The 17495-nt window shown below is 33.9% G+C and overlaps 1 protein-coding gene and 1 non-coding gene across 2 annotated transcripts in view; one reads left to right on the plus strand and one right to left on the minus strand.

The window, feature by feature from the left end:
• PCDH11X (protocadherin 11 X-linked) overlaps positions 1–17495 on the plus strand; it is a 545261-nt gene that overhangs the window by 259544 nt on the left and 268222 nt on the right. The window lies entirely within an intron of this gene.
• Positions 8828–8917, minus strand: LOC116277413 (small nucleolar RNA SNORA72). The gene has a single exon (XR_004186879.1). It is a non-coding gene; the product is annotated as a small nucleolar RNA SNORA72 (small nucleolar RNA).

Consider the following 17495-nt stretch of genomic DNA (forward strand, 5'->3'; position numbering starts at 1 on the left):
AATTTGGAAGTCTAATGTAATGGGAGATGATGTTGAGAGGAATCCAGCTGTACACTTGCTTGAACTGCATCTCAAAATCAAATGATTGTTGATCAAACCATAGTTTGCAGTGCACCTCAGAATTGGATGCCATCCCTCATGTACAGCTATGTGCAGGATATGGGGTTTTTGTCTTTCTCAGAAAAACTTGTCAACTCAAGATTGAATTGGTCTTCTTAAAAAAAAAGAAAAAAACCCAGAATATTGGCTTAGATGACCTAACCGACTTCCACCACATTAACTTATACTGATATTTCCATAGAGTCAGGTAATTGTAATAATTTTTTTTAATTCTTAGATACTAAAAGGCTAACAATTTCTATTAAATATACTGTATTTCTCACAAATTAAACAAAGAAATCTGAGACATTTGCTCTGTTAAGTCAATTTAAATACTATAACTACTTTAAACATCTGAAGATCAAAGAATTCATGTACCGTGGGATTAATTAAGTTAATGCACGGCCAGCTGAGAACTGAGAAACAATTCCAGACCCACCTCCTTTAGTCTTGACTAAACAGTATTAATGAATGGGATTTGAAACTCGGAGATGGGAAAGTGGGTATTTTTATGAAAAGTAATTTTGGAAATGATCTCTACTTATTTGCATGTTGAAGTATGAATAGATAACACAAAACTAAATCTTAATAATTTTGTATAGTTTTCTTAATAACAATTTAAAAAATTTGTAAAAGTAGTCCTTGTGTTCCCTTCCTAACCAATTCCTCTCATGACTCTTTGACATATTTCTGAGCTTCTAAAATTTCACCTGACTGCCGTGATACCCCACTAGAATGATCGAAGAATGGGATATTGATTGGGAAAACATATACAACATAAAGAAGACACAATTTTTTTTTAAAGGCTAAGAATCATTTCCCAAGTAGCTAATAAGAATCGAACTAGCAAAGAAGAGAACCGTGGCAGGATGATGCTGGTGATATTGGCCATTCTTACTCTGTTGCTGTACAAGAAGGTCTAAAAAAGTATTTCATTTATTCCAGAAATATCATAACTGAGATAAATTCTTTTATCTGGTGAATATGTTGGTACTGCTTAATAGGCCCATAAACAGAAAACAAACTTCCATTAAATAATCTTATTAGGAATTGTCCACCATATTCAAATGAAATAGCGATTTATACAGCTTGATACTCACGGACACTATCAATGAAGGGATCTATTTATTTGAATTTTTTTCCTCTCTGATAAAGACAACTGGGTCTGGTAAAACCTTTTGCTAAAAAAAATGACCATTTTACATCCAACTTAGAAACTGTGGGTTTCAAATCTTAAAGAGCAAAAATAAAAAGGCACCTGCCATGATCTGTTAGGTCGCGATCTGTGTGAAAGGAGACTCTAATTTCATTTCTAACTCATTTCAGAAAATCGGAATTTTATGTAAAGAGATCAGCCAGTGTGCCAATGCTTCCTTTCACTTCTCTCAGTCATGAATGGGTAACTTTCTCAAAGAACATATTGTTCTATTTTGACATTGGGACTCAATTCACTGAAGATGATTGTTATGAATTTAGAGGTTAGAGTTCTTTTGCAGGCAAAGCATACATTTTAGTTGATTTTTAATGAAATTATAATTTAAACAGTAGTGGTATTTATGTTTAAATCATTCATCATGTTTTAAATCTATGTAATGAGATATTCTGGAAGGGTTTCATTTTTCTTAACCATTGCAATAGTTTATTCCCTATTTTTCTTTCCATATTAAACAAATCTATGTTATTTAATATTTTCTTCTCTATTTTGCTTTTTCTTGGTTATTTATGTTTTATACTTACATCAAAAGCAAAATTCCTTTTCATTGTTCTAATACAGTGGTAAACATGGCTTTCTATAGGAAGAGGTAACTGACTTTTAAAAAGTGGATTTTTAAAATTGGTTAAATAGTGAAATATAATTTACCTGAAATTTATAATTAGATTTGGATGAGGGAAAATGAATTCCGTAACTTTATCAATTACTTTAATGTTGTCAGTATAGCAAACTTTGGAATCAGATGGGTTTCGGTTGGAATCCTATCTCTTCTCCTTTTAGCTCTGTCATCATGAGCATATAGTTTATCCCCCTTTCTCCATTTAATCACTTAAATTCTGTATGTTTCAGTTAATTCATCTGTAAAATGGGAGAGTGACAGTTCCTAATGCAGAGGTATATCTGGAAAATTTAATAGGATAATGCATGTACAATTAAAGCATAATACCTGACACAGGTATAAATCCTTAATAAAAGTAGTTATTATTATTTATAATTAAGTTTCCTTCTATCATTGCTGTAATCCAATTGTCAGTACATGGATCCAAATTGAAAAGAAGACATAAATTCCTTGTGGTAGATTAGCAATACCCAGTAAGCAGCTGTAGTGAGTACCTCCTTAATTTTGCCTTATTTTCCAAAACACTGACTCTCTTCAGTCTTCAGTTGCATATTTGTTGTTGTTTCCATTGGTTTCTGGGCCCATATTTAATTACAGGTGATGGAACAAGTCCATTATCTATGAAATCATTGATGCTGATGCATGATTAAAACAAGCCAGCAACTTAATACAGAATCACACCGTGGTAATTGTTTGCAGCTTCAGAACAGTAACGAGTTTACCTATTGATGGCATTAATCTGTGGTTTAATGGTCTACCTACTTGTGTCCGTGTTCTTGTCTGTCATGATGAAGGTGAGTTTATTCCAGTGTTTTATCCATGGAAGGCTCAGAGGCCTTTTAACAAGTGCCCCTTCTATGAGATAAACTTTCATGTCTTTGGAAGAAAACAAAACTCAGCCCAAATTTTATGTTTCTGAGCATCACGGGATGCTCTCACAATTTTCAGAAATTGAAAACTAAAAAAATTTTTAAGTGATTCCTTGTGATCTTGAAAACTTGGACTTCTTATCTTGCTTGGGGATTATAAGGTTAAAACAAAGGCCAATCCTTTTTATGTGTGTATGTGTGTACTATGAATATTTTACATAGAAATCCAATTTCCTATGATCATATTATATAACACTGTTATTTGTAGACAATATCATATTCAATAGGCAGGCTGGCCTCATGCATGATGATAAACACAATTCAGACACATACACATTGTGTGTGTATATACACACATAAAAATATACATATATTTCTGCCATTTACAAGGTGATGAATTGGGGGTGAGTTATATAACATGTCTGATCTACACTTTCCTCATCTATATAGTGGAAGTTAACAAAAAGTATCTCTTTGAGTTATTGCCCAGATTAAGTGCAATGATACAGTTAATAACAACACAAGTGCTCGTAATAATGTCTGATCCTCTGTGAGCTCTCATAAATTCTAGCTGTCACTTTTGTTTGTTTGTTTGTTTTTTATCATTTTTGTTGCTGTTGTCCATCCATACAATTAAGTAGGCTAGATTGGGAAAATAGTTGTACCTAACTCTTTACCATTGCCTGAATAATGCATATAAAATACATATAAAGTACAGTGCTTAGTAAATACTAAGTGCTCAATGAACTGTGTTTTTAAAAGTATGAATACTGCACATTGTCTACACACCTACAGTCTTCACAACTATTGATGGAGACTTGTATGTCCAGTCTGTGGCTGGAGACTCACATGTGCTCACAACAAAATATTCTAGTCATTATTTTAGAAAAATAAATTAGTTAATTTGCTTTTTATATTTCCTTTCTATCCATAGGTCTACATATGTTACCTTTCTGCAAGTCTTTGAAATATGTGCTTTATCCATCTTACTTGTAGTCATTTCACTTCATCTCACCAGATATCATCTGCCTTTATTTCCATCCATCATTCATTCCACATTCATTTATTTTCCATGTGTCTCATGTATTGCAATTTGGAATAAGAGTTTATGAAATGAGTGGATCACTGCTTAAATATTGATTCAAGGAGCAAGAATATGAGATTGGCATTTTGCATTTAATATGCAATCTGTTATCCAAAAGGATTCTGTGAGTCACCGATATTTGGCCATTTCGTTTTCTTATTTATTTAATTCACATAGAGGCTGTGGTTTCTGGAATCCACCAGGCATAGAGTTAGCAGTAACATGGATAGTGTTATGCAGATGCCAAATTTAAAACCCATTCTGCAGAGAAATGAACTGGTTTCAAATGGAAAGCACATCTGCTTTGCAGTATCCATGGTAAATTTCACTTTCAATCAATTTTAATATACCTAATCATGAAAATTAACTTCAAAGTACTGATATGGAGGAACTGCAATTGAAATGATATTTTTTTGGTCTCGGAGACTTTTTAAATGATCTTCACTGAATCATGAAGCTCTAGATCACTGACAATACACATTACTCTCTTCCCAGACAACTAGGGAGATTGATGTGCCAACCTTTAGCTCATACATTAACTGACCCAACTGTCTTCTTGAACATTGTAATGTAACTCAGAGCACTTTATTTCCCCTTCATCATGCACCATGTACTGTAGTTATTTATTATCTCCCATTACCCGTATCTGCACCCTCTGGCACATGCTCAGATGAATTATGCCTAAGATTAGTAAGTAGCACCCTTTATTTTTCCACTGAGACCAAAGCTTATTGTTGTGAAGATTAACATGCCACTTCTCTGATATTGCCCACCCTTTTAGACTTTTTCTTATCTCAACATTTAATTAAAAGAATGTTCAAATATACAATAAAGTTGAAATAATATTCCAGTGAATGTTTGTATAACCATTTATTAGCTTTCTCTTGCTGGCTAACACATTACTTAAGTTAGTTTAAAACACACACACAAATTTGTGTGATAGTTTCCATAAGTTGGAAGTCCTGGCCCAATATGACTGAATTCTCTACTCAGGGACTCACTCGGCTGAAATTAAGGCATGGGCCAGGGCTGTGATTCTCATCTGGGGCTCAGAGTCCTCTTACATGCAGACTGGTTGTTGTCAAAATTCATTTGTTTGTAGATGTAGGATCACTGTCCTTGTTTACCTGCTAGCTGCTGGCTGGGGTCAACTCCTGAATCCACCTGCCGTTCCTTGATATGTGACGTTCAATGTAGGCAGTTCACAACATGAGTGCTTGTTTTCTTCCAGAACACCTGCTCTTGCATCTCTCCGACTTCCTTTTCTTTGGCCAGCTGGAGAAAATGCTCTGCTTTTAAAGGGCTCAAGTGATTAGGTGATCCAACCAGGATAATCTCCCTTCTGGTCATATAATAAAACATAATCATGAGTGTGATGTCTCATAGGGTCTACCTACGATCAAAGTACAAGGGCTTAGTCAAAGGTGGGACTTGTTGGAGGTCAGCTTCAAATTCTGCCTAGTACAACCTACCACCTGTATTCTGTCATTAACATTTTTTGTTTTTTGAAGTATAATTAGATGTACAATAAAATTCACCCTTACCTCTTAGATTATAAAGCTTGCATTTTAAATTAAATTTTTGCATTTTTAAATAATCATTTGGTCAGTTTTCCCAATTATAATGTTGGTATAATGGTCAAATAAGTGATTCTCCTAATGGAAAATTATACAAGTCTGTTTGTAGAAGTTTCTGTAGAATTGCTATTTTTTTTAAAAAACAGTTAAAATTGTCTCAATCACTTGAAGTTTGCCATTTGACTAGACTAGAACCAGGCTAAAAATGTCTACATGTCAGACAACCACAGTTTAATGCAGGCCTAGGGGTTTTTGTTTTTTTATTAATCTCAGCAAAATTTTTGAAATTATGAATAAGAAGCTAGCATGTGTATATGTTTTTAATGCAGGTTACTCTGCCCAAGAAGATTGGTACTTAGTATATATTCATGTGATGATATACAGGAGCTGATATTGAAATAGTAATGATAAAGTTGCACTGATTTTAATGGTATGCATTTAAATATAAATGAGAATAGTGGTCCAAATAAATCACATCATATTTTGAACAGTTATTATAAATTAGGGTCACCTTGCAAAAAGTAATAAAGAAGACCCGTTGGATGTGATATTACTGAGGGCCAACACAAATGAGTATAGCTCTAAAAAAAAAGGTGGTGATACATATCATAGTCTTTCTTTAACAAACTGCTAAATAAAATTAGAAAGAATAAAATGAATGCATCAACAGCAAAATGGTGTGCAGTGACTTATGAAAAACAATGTATTCTTCTCCATATATCTAATCTTGTCAGTTACAGCACATGTGAAAGGTGAGCTACAATGGTGCCCAAACCCAATATTTCCCATGATGAGATCTTTCCAGTTTCAGGGTTAGATCTTATTTCATTTTCCACTTTTTATATACTCTTGTCATTTCTTTAAAACAACTGAGTGTTTACAAAATCCGGTTACTTACTATATATAAAATAGATAAGCAGCAAGTTTCTACTGTATGGCACAGGGAACTGTATTCAATATCTTGTAGTAACCTCTAATGAAAAAGAATATGAAAAGGTATATATGTATGTGTGTGTATGACTGAAACATTATACTGTATACCAGAAATTGACACATTGTAACTGACTATACTTCAATTAAAAAAATCAGTTACTAAGAACTAAAATTTGTTATTAGTAAAAAAATTAGTCATGCCTCTAAGTAGAAGTCTGTTACACCAGAGAAAATGTTTATAGCAAAAATATTTTATCCAAGACATGGCAACTTATTGACTCCTAAAATTCCTGCTTTTCCTTGGTTAATCTCTTTTAAACTGAAGTAAGCTTTGCTTTTGAAATTGTAATTTTTCTTGAGATAATTCTAGATTTAAATTAAGTAATAATAAAGGGAGATCCTCTGTATCCTTTATCTGTTTTCTCTTAATGGTAACGTATTGCAACACTCTAACATAGTATTCAAACCAGGATATTGACATAGATACAATCTACCAGCCTCATTCAGATTTTCTTTGATTTACATATGCTCATTTGTGTTTGTGTGTATGTGTATGTGTAGTTCTGTAGAACCTTATCACATGCATATGTTCATGTCTCCACTGACATGGTCAGGAAATTGAACAGTTTTACCACCAAAACATTTTGTCGTGTTGCCTTTTTATAAGCATACTCATCCCTCTCACAGCACTCCTCATGCTTAATCTCTGGCAACCACTAATCTGTTCTCAGTTTTTATAATTTTGTGATTTTAAGAATGTATATAGATAGACTGGGATTTCAAAATTGTAGAATAGATAAACAAGATTACACTGTATAGCACAGGGAAATATACACAAAATGTTATGATAAATCACAGAGAAAAAAATGTGACAATGAGTGTGTATATGTCCATGAATGACTGAAAAATTGTGCTGAACACTGGAATTTGACACAACATTGTAAAATGATTATAAATCAATAAAAAATGTTAAAAAAAAAAGAATGTATATAAATGAAGTCAGTTTGTAAATTTTGGGGGTTGATTTTTTTCACTCAGCATAATTTCCTGGATGTTCACCCAAGTTGTTACATGGGTGAATTGTTCATTCATTTTTATTGCTGAGTCGTATTCCATGGTGTGGATATACCATAGTTTGTCTAACCATTCACCTGTTGATGGGCATCTGGGCTGTTTCTAATATGGAGCTATTATGAATTAAGCAGCAGTGAACATCAGTGTTTGAGTTCTGGTGTGGATATAAGTTTTAATTTCTCTGAGATAAATGTCCAAAAGTGTAATTGCTGGGTCACATGTCTAGTTTTATAAGAAACTGTCCAGTTGTTTTCCACAGTGTCTATACCATTTTTATTCTCATCAGCAATGAATGAGTAATCCATTTTCTTTGCAATCTCTCCAGTGTTTGGTGTTATTACTATTTTTTTTTAAATTTTAGCCATTCTGATAGATATATAATGTGGTCTCATTGTGGTTTAAATTTATATTTCTCTGATGGCTAATTGTTATGATGTGAATGCTTGTGCCACACACCTCCTCATTCATATGCTGAAATCCTAACCCTCAGGGTGATGGTATTAGGAGGTGAGGCCTTTGGAAGGTAATTAGGTCAGGAGGCCAGAGTCCTCATGAATGGAATTAGTGTCCTTATAAAAAAAGAGCCAGAGAAAGCTCCCTTGCCCTTTCACCACATGAGAACACAGCAAGCGGTCACCTTCTATAGACCAGGAGGTAGCCCTTCACCAGACATCAAATCAGCCAAATTGTGGACTTCTCAGCCTCCAGAGCTATGAGAAATAAATATTTATTTATAAGCAGCCCAGTTTATGGTCTTTATTTATTGCAGCCCAAGCAAACTAAGATACTAATGATGTTGGACATCCTCTCATTTGCCATCTGTATATCCTCTTCAAGGAAATGGCTGTTCATATCTTTTGTTCATGTTCCAAATGGATTGCTTGAGCTTTTTGTTCCACTATTGCACTTTGAAAGCTCTTTACATACTACAGATATGATTCTTTTGTCAGATACATGAATTGCAAATATATTTTCCCACACTGTAGCTTGTATTTTCATCCCCTTCATAGGGTCTTGCAAAGCAAATATTTTTAATTTTTATGAAACCTAATTAATCAATTTTACCTTTAGGGATTGTGCCTTTGGTGTCAAGTCTAAGAGCACTTTACCTAGCCTTAAATCTTGATAATTCTCTTTTATATTTTTTCTATAAGTTTTATAATTTTGTATCTTACATTTAAGTTCATGATCTATTTTTTTTAATTTTACAATTCATTTAATGGCAACTGGTAATTATCAAATTAGCAATGATTTTCTTCAAAAGTTATTGCACTAGCTGTGCTGTCATTTCTCAAGATGATCAGATACCTAGAGTCACAAACATTTCCCATATAATATGCATCATATAAATCAGACTTGGTTTATCACTAGCATTTATAAAACCAAACCTAGGGAGAGAACCAGGTCTGAGGACACATTCATGGGCTCAATATAATGATCTATTCTTATATATTATTTTTATTGAGGTATGATTGACATGTAATATTATATTAGTTTCAGGTGTACAACATAGTGATTCAACATTTGTATACATTGCAAGATGATCACCATAATAAGTCTAGTTACAGTCTATAACCATAGAAGGTTAATACAATTAATATATCTTCTTTATCCATTCATGCATTGATGGGCATTTAGTTTGTTTCCATATCTTGGTTACTGTAATAAAGCTGCAGTGAAGGGGTGCATTTATCTTTTCAAATTAGTTTTTATTTTCTTCAGATAGATATCCAGTAGTGGGATTCCTGAGTCATATGGTAGATCTATTTTTAATTTTTGGAAGAACTTCCGTATTTTCCATAGTGGCTGCACCAATTTACATTCCCACCAACAGTGCACGAAGGTTCCCTTTTCTCCACGTCCTGGCCAACACCTGTTATTTCTTGTGGCAGGTGTAAGGCGATAACTCATTGTGGTTTTGATTTGCATTTTCCTTATTAGTGATGTTAAGTATCTTTTCATATGTCTGTTGGCCATCTGTATATCTTCTTTGGAAAAAGTGTCTATTCAGATCCTTTGCCCATTTTTTTTCTAGTAAAATTAGTTGACTTTATTATATTTTTTTCATTTTTTTTCCTCCCAGGTTTTTTGAGGTATAATTGACATATAGCTCTGTCTAAGTTTAAGGTGTACAGCATAATGATTTAAGTTACATACATCATGAAATGATTATCACAAGTTTAGTGAATATCCATCATCACATACAGATACAAAATTAAAGAAATAGAAAAAGAAAAAACACCTTTTCCTTGTAATGAGAACTCAGAATTACTCTCTTAACATCTTCTGTATATAACATACAGCAGTGTTAACTGTATTTATCATGTTATACATTACATCCCTGGTACTTATTTATCTTATAACTGGAAGTTTGTACCTTTTGACTGCCTTCATCCAATTCCCCCTCCCTCCACTCCTACCTCTGGTAACCACAAATCTGACCTCTTTCTATGAGATTTGTTAGTTTGCTTTTCAAGTATAATTGACCAAAACACTATGCTAGTTCCTGGTATACAGTGTAGTTATTTGATACTTCTATACATTTCAAAATGATCACCATGATGAGGCTAGTTATGATATGTCACCATACAAACATATTATATAGTTATTAACTATATTCCCCACACTATACATTTCATATCCTTGACTCATTTGTTTTGCAACTGGAAATTTGTACCTCTTAATCGCCCTCACCTATGTCTTTCCTCTTCCCACCACCCTGCCCTCTGGCAACCACCTGTTTGTTCTCTGTATCTATTATTCTGTTTCTGTTTTGTTATGTTTGTTCATTTGTTTTGTTTTTTAGATTCCACGTGTAAGTGAAGTGATACAGTGTTGATTTTCCTCTGATTTATTTCACTTAGCATAATACCCTCTAGTTTCATCCATGTTGTCACAAATTGTAATATTTTATTCGTTTCTGTGGTTTAATAATACTCCATTGTGTGTGCATGTCTGTGTGTATCACATCTTTATCCATTCATCTATTGACGGCACATAAGCAGCTTTCATATCTTGTATATTGTAAATAATGCTGCAATGAACATAAGGATGCACATGACTTTTCTAATTAGTATTTACATTTTCTTTTGATGAATACCCAGGAGTAGAATTGCTGGGTCATACAGTAGTTATATTTTTAGTTTTTTGAGGAATCTCTATACTTCTTTCCATAATGGCTGCACCAGTTTATGTTCCCACCAACAGTACATGAAGGTTCCCTTTTCTCCACATCCTAACCAACAATTGTTATTTGTTGTGTGATAATTGCCAAATGCTTTTCCTGCACCAGTTGATAGCACTATATGATTTTCCTGCTTAGCCTGTTCATATAGTGGATTACATTGTTTCTCCAATGATGAACAAGTCCTGCATACCTGGAATGCTCTTGGTCATGGTGTGTATTTATATTTATACATTATTGAATTTGATTTCTTAGTATTTTGTTTATAGGATTTTTGCTTCTATAGTCACAAGAGAGATTCATGAGTAGTTTTTTGTTTTTGTTTTTTTTAGACTGTTTTTATCTAGTATTGGTATCAGGATAATAATAGCCTTATAAACGAAATGGGAAGCATTCTCCTCTTATTTTTCTTGGAGTATCCTTGGCATCAACCTTTTTTTTAAATGTTTGTCAGAATTCTCCAGAACTTCAGTCATACCACTGTACTTTTCAACTAGCTGAGCTTTCCCCTTTCACTTGACTATTGTTTTGATATATTCTCACTCCTAGGAAATGTACCTCCATTAAATTCTGCTTATTTTAGCTATGACCTTATTTAGAGAAACAGTGAGACAGTCCTGATCTTTTAATGTTGATGTGCTACAACTTGGAAATATGTATTTGTGCTGAACAAAAAAGTGAGTGGTAACTCACCTAAGAACAGCAGAATATTGAGATAAAACTTTTGTAGATTATCAGGCAGGGCTGCCTGAAATTGACTTTCTACCCTTTATTGAAATGAAAGAAAATAACTAAGGTTGCCCTAACAGTGGAAGAAAGAAATTTTTTGATGCCCCCCCAAGGATAAATTTGACCTTCATCTGAAATTAAGCCAGATTTTGTGAGAGCATGTCTAATGATTTACTTTTGTTCTGGCTTATTGTATCAAGCATCATTCCTGTAGCCGATTTTAAAGTTTTGCTATCTACTCGTGTAGTACTAGTCATGAAATAGTTTGCTTTCTGCTGTTCTTTGCTTGTGATGATTAATTCCTTGTCAGGTGATGAACGTGAATAAAGGGTGGCAATTCCAGTTTCTTTAATCACTGAATAATGTGGTTCCAGGGCTCAGTTGAGATTTTGGACATACAGCAAAAGGAATTATACTGAATTTTCTATTAATCACTGCATCCTTAGTGCTGACAAGGTCTCTTTCTAACAATAGATCTAATCATTTCAAGATGAGCCACAATTAGAATGAATATGATAAAGAGCTCATCATCTGGGCCAGGATTCTGATCCCATGAGCCCAAGATAGAAACCTCTGTTTCGCTACTTGATTTAACATGAAGGGCCATGCATTAAGTCTTATGGCTCTGGAGATTTATAAATGTTTAAAGCCCTTAATAAACTTAGCTTTTTAGTTTTGGACCATAGTCACTAGCTGAATAAAATGTTTGATTTTTTTTTAAGTGGGACTTTTATTTTATATGCTTCAGGCAAACTAGATCAGTATTATAAAGTTCTCTCTATAATTCATTTTCATGAGGTAATGATTCACTTGGGATCCCAAAGCAAAAGTTTTCCCTCTCACAGTCTTTTACTACTACTCAAGGCACTTTTGTATATATCCGCAATTAATTAATTGATCATCTCTAAGTATTCTTAACTAGCTGACTTTGTCAGTGGCTTGGTAGATTCTTCCTGGTTTGTTAGAGTGCTCTCAAGGTTTCACACAGCACATAGTTAAAATAATGATGATGCTAATGATGATAAGGATAAATAGACAGTAGAGGGTTGAGAGCTTACCATACAACCATGTTAAGTACTTTACTGCATTAACTCAATTAACTTTCATAAACACCCTATTAGATAGCTGCTGTCTTCATCATTGGTGTTTTCCAGACAGACTCAAAAACACCAAATGAAGTAATTAAGCAACTGGCCCAAGGTCAAACAGTTAATAAGTGGTAGACCTGGGTTCTGAGGCAGGTAGCCTACTTCCAGAGCCCACGATCTTAAGTACCATGACTGTCCCAAAGCATATGCTCAATAAATATTTGTTGACTGATAAAATTCTAGAGTTAAAGCTCCCAAAGAATGACAGCTCTCTCATTCTTCCAAAAATGCTAACGATAAATAACCAATAATAAAAATAAAAATGTCCTGAATACAGAGCTCTGCTGAGAATAAGCTCCGTTGGAGAGATAGATGGAACCATTCGTTGTTTTATGTGGAATTGGAAGCTGAAAAGAACAATGTTGATGTGGTAAATTGGAAAAAAAAAGTAAAAATCTACATGATAGATTCACAAAGCAATAAAAAATGTACAAGCTTCAAATATTTTAGATACTTTAAGAGCTAAATACTGGGAAGACGCCTGAGGCGGATGAACCTCTAGGGGAATGAAATACTTTTTTAAATAAAGCTCAGACCCTATCTTATGCAGTTTTAATGTAAGTCTTTGATAATTCAAGACTTCATGGATCACTCAGGAGGAGTGCTTTTATTTCTGTATTATAGAAATCTGGCAGCATCACAGACACCAGAGTTTAGCTGTGGTAAATATTAAGTTGCACCTTTAATTAATGTTCACTTTATATCTGTGCTAAAGCTATAGCTAAATGATTAGAAATTATTCTCTGGGAAATAAAATTATTCAAAGGTACCTCTGTTACTAAAGAAAAAGCTGCCAAACTATTTTGAGACCACAAGGATTGTAATTATCTATGTTCTTATCTCCATGCCCTTATGAACACTCTAATCTCTGTAAGGGTAAAGATGATTATTTTGTTCTTGGCAATCACTGTGTCCTTAGTAGCTAGCCTGGAGAATGAGTGAATGAATGAATACGTTGAAAATGATATAGGAAACAAAAATTCATTCTAGGCTGTATTTTCCCAGCATTGTCACACTGGGTAAGCCGTTTTACCCAAAAGAGGAGGTAGATTGTGAATCCTTGGTCTTTTCTCTGCAAATAAGGTGCTCTCTCTTTTTTATTTTTTTTTAACATTTTTTTTATTGAGTTATAGTCATTTTACAATGTTGTGTCAAATTCCAGTGTAGAGCACAATTTTTCAGTTAATCATACATATATTCATTGTCACATTTTTTTTTTGCTGTGAGCTATCACAAGATCTTGTATATGTTTCCCTGTGCTATACAGTATAATCTTGTTTATCTATTCTGTATATGCCTGTCAGTATCTACAAATTTTGAACTCACAGTCTGTCCCTTCCCACCCCCACCTCCTTGGCAACCACAAGTTTCTATTCTATGTCTATGAGTCTGTTTCTGTTTTGTATTTATGTTCTTTTTTTTGGGGGGGGGGTTCTACGTATGAGCGATCTCATATGGTATTTCTCTTTCTCTTTCTGGCTTACTTCACTTAGAATGACATTCTCCAGGAACGTCCATGTTGCTGCAAATGGCATTATGTTGTCAGTTTTTATGGCTGAGTAGTATTCCATTGTATAAATATACCACATCTTCTTTATCCAGTCATCTGTTGATGGACATTAAGGCTGTTTCCATGTCTTGGCTATTGTAAATAGTGCTGCTATGAAGGTGCTATCCTTACATATGGTGAATATGAATTAATCAGATGGAAACTGAGCAGAAAATTACAATAGTTGAATTGGAAGATTGGCCACTTATACAATAGAGTAGTTTGCCTACATTCTAGAAAATAAGCCAGTACTAAAGACTCCAGATTATGGAGCTGGCCATGTTACTTGCATATACAAGACACTGAATATTCTAGCAGTTAATCTAAGTATAATTGTACGTTTTTGAGAAAAATTGACTTAGAAAATTCCAGGAGGTAAATACAAATGTAATTGCCTAACATTGAAGTCAATGCTAGTAGCTACTTTGTACAAACACATCTGAATGTGCTCTCTCCAGCATAGATAGTCATTAGTTAGGAAATAAAGTACTATAGAGAATATATAATATTTATCTACTTAGAATTATTCATACATATTTGAAACATTCATCATCTAATATATTTATTGCTAGGTATTGGGGCACATAGAACATTAACTCCTAGTAATATAGTATTCATTTTGTATGTGTTTATATCTAAGACATTCAACAGGCCTGGGTGGAAAGAACATTTCCTTCCTGATTTACAGTCCATGCAATTGGGGCACATAGTGTAAGTCTCTGAACCTCAATATCCACACGTGTAAAATTAGCATGATTGTATTTAACATAATGAACTATTTTAAGGGTTAATTCAGATAACATACATTAAATACCTAAAAGAGAGTCTGATTCAACAGACTCTTAAAAAATAGTAGCTGTCCAAAATCATTGGAAGAGAAGGAAAAAGAAGAAAGAAAGGATGGGAGGAAGAGGGTTTTATTTGACCTTCAAAATAATCTCTAAAGGTGGGAGCAATATGAATTATTATCTCCATTTTACAGATTAATAAACAGATTCAGAGTGCTCAAGGGACTTGCTCAGTGTCACACAGCTCTTTGCTCCCTTGAGGTATGATAGTATTTTACTCATCTGCCCATTAGAACACTTAAATTGTAATATTGTAGTTATTGATTTCTACTTCTGGCTTCCCTACTAAACTGTGAGATCTTTTAGGGCAAGGCCCTTATCCTGTTCATTTTTCTGTAACTTAGAAGATTAGTACATAGTACCAAATAAGCTTCTGCTAAATGTTTCACAAATGAGTGAGTGAGCTGGAACTTGAAGCTATATCTGGTTATTCCAAACTTAATACTCTTTCTATTATAACATGCTTACCTAGAATCATCCTAGTCCGCCTCAGATTTACATATTGTGTGGCATATAGTGACTTGTGTTCAATATTCTTTCAATGCATTTTGGTTTGATAAATCATAAAATGGAACAATCCGTTTTATATCCTAGCACATTCTTTACCTGAAATGGGAGTGTATCCCTTTTGCTGATTGTATTTTTAACCGGGAATGCCATAACAGATTGGTTGTGGAAAACAACAGAAATTGATTCTCTCGAGTTTTGCAGGTTAGAATTCTGAAATCAAGGTATCCTCAGGGCCATGCTCCCTCTGAAAGCCCCAGGGAAAAATCCTGCCTTGCTTCTTCCAGCTTTGGGGGGGCAATTTTTGGCATTCCTTAACTTGTAGCTCCATCACTCCAGTCTCTGCCTCTGCCATCACTTGGTCTCCTTTGTGACTGTGTGTGTCCTCATCTTATAATGACACCCGTCATTGGCTTTAGGGCATACCTCTAAATCCAGGATAATTTTTTTCTCAAGATCCTTAACTACCTAACATCTAGAAAGACCCTATTTCCATATCCGATCAAACTTTGAGTTTGGAGGGGACGTGAATTGTTGGAGGACACTAGGCTATCCACTGAAGCTTGTATGCTTCATTTGAGTTGTTAGTTATCAAGACAAGCTTAGTGAAACTTCACAAACCTAAAAACAATGAATTCAACTGGGGGAAAAAAGAAGGGCTTTGAGTTTCAGGTATTTTTAGATGATTTGAAATAAAGTTGAAAATTCTACAGAGAATGTACTGAAAGTGGAAATTCAGCATAGAAATTGCTAGAGGAGTTTGAAACAGGGGAGAATATGTCAGTAACCAACTAAGAACTCAGGAAACTATATGGTAATCCCAGAAGAGAATATTTTTCCCTCCTAGGAAATAAGCAAGAAATGACAATGGGTATCAGACAATTATAATAACTTAACCTGTTATAAACTAGGTTATATTAAATTAAAACTAAAGCTGAAGTATAAATTAAAGGAATGCAACTATGTCTTTGGTTCAAGTCACTATCAGAATGTTATATACTTAACTAGTATTTATGTAGGATCACTGTATTAGCGTTTAACTTTCACTTGAGATTGAGGCTAATGAATTAATGAAACTATTTTTAAATACCCTTTGTCTATCTCAGAGTCTGATATAAAGGCAAGCACATCAGTCACTTTTACATTTTTATTTCTTATCATAGATCTAGTTAGTCATTCTTTCATCTAATATAAAAACCAGGCATTCACAGAATTAAGCAGTCTGGTAGCTACTGCACTTAAAAAAAAAATGCTTTCCTCCTAGTAAATAAGAAAGATCATTTGTATTCTGATGTTTATTCTCATAATCACTTTATTACTTTGATGTTCATTTTGTAAACATCTACAAGCTTTAATAGACACAATGCAACATTCTCTGAGTTTTGCATTTCACAAGAATGACACGTTAAAATGATCTGTAATTTAAAGTGATATTGGAGACAATTGCATACGTCTTTAGCAGCAAACAAAGGTATCTTTATGCAAAATTCAAACAATTAAAAATGAAACATTGTTTCACCTGACATGCAATATTTTAAGAAAGCAGATGTGTCTGTCACATTGCTTTGTTACTGTCATAGTCTAAGACTGTTTCAGGGCAAGAGTAGGGTTTTGAATAAACCAGAAAGATTATGTGAGAACAATTGCAACAGTGTTCTAACTCAACCCTGCCTTCTGATAAGAAGCTGGGAATTTGGTATCATCCATAATATTCTGTTTCTAGGTCATTTTGAGACTATTTTATTCTAGTTTAGCTTTGTTAGATCAATTCTAGTATCAATCTTGAATAAAACATTGCTTTTTGTCCCTCTTAGTTTGACTCTCATTCTTATACTTTACATAATCTCTACATATTCCAATCCCAAGATTTAAGACCTGTGGAAAATCATTGCAACTGGACTTAATCCGATACTCTCAGTCCCTTTCCCCATGCTCAGAAAATGCAATGTCATTGTCCCATGATATCTTAGGGCTTCTTCCAACTGTTCTATCAGACTTTAATAGTGAGATACGGTAGGTGGATTGTAACAAATAATACGTTGACAGCCATTTTTAAAAGTTT

The sequence above is a fragment of the Vicugna pacos genome, chromosome X, assembly GCF_048564905.1.
Source record: "Vicugna pacos chromosome X, VicPac4, whole genome shotgun sequence".
NCBI lineage: Eukaryota > Metazoa > Chordata > Mammalia > Artiodactyla > Camelidae > Vicugna > Vicugna pacos.